The following is a 397-nucleotide window of genomic DNA, read 5'->3' as shown; positions in this document are numbered from 1 at the left end:
CGCCCGCCCTATAGAAAAACCCCCTCAAAAAAAAAAAAAAAAAAAAAACCTCACACTGGGTGCATGTGCAGGCGTGACCAAAATCCAAAGAGGAGAATGGAGAAGGGATTATGGTGTGGCCATCTCCCCCTGGGGATGATTTCTCACTTCCTATCTGCTTCTCTGTCTCTCTGGCTAGCGCACGCACCCTGTAGTCAAAATCTCTCTCTCAAATGTTTTTTTGTTTTTGTTTTTTTTATAGTTTTTTTTTTGCTATAGGGCGCGTCCGCTCGCCAGACAGAGAGAAACAGAGAGACAGAAAGCGAGAAATCACCCCCCAGGGGAGATGGTCACGCCGCAATCCCTTCTCCTCCATTCTCCTCTCGGGATCTTGGGTACGCACACACATGCACCTGTG

The 397-nt window shown here is 47.9% G+C and overlaps 1 protein-coding gene across 1 annotated transcript in view; it reads left to right on the top strand.

Moving 5' to 3' along the window:
* DLEC1 (DLEC1 cilia and flagella associated protein) overlaps window positions 1-397 on the top strand; it is a 65,629-nt gene that overhangs the window by 5,833 nt on the left and 59,399 nt on the right. The gene's annotated exons all lie outside the window — the stretch shown is intronic.

The sequence above is a fragment of the Tupaia chinensis genome, unplaced genomic scaffold (genome assembly GCF_000334495.1).
Source record: "Tupaia chinensis unplaced genomic scaffold, TupChi_1.0 Scaffold146584_1, whole genome shotgun sequence".
NCBI classification, from domain to species: Eukaryota; Metazoa; Chordata; class Mammalia; order Scandentia; family Tupaiidae; genus Tupaia; species Tupaia belangeri.
This window is presented reverse-complemented; position numbering and strand designations above follow the sequence as displayed.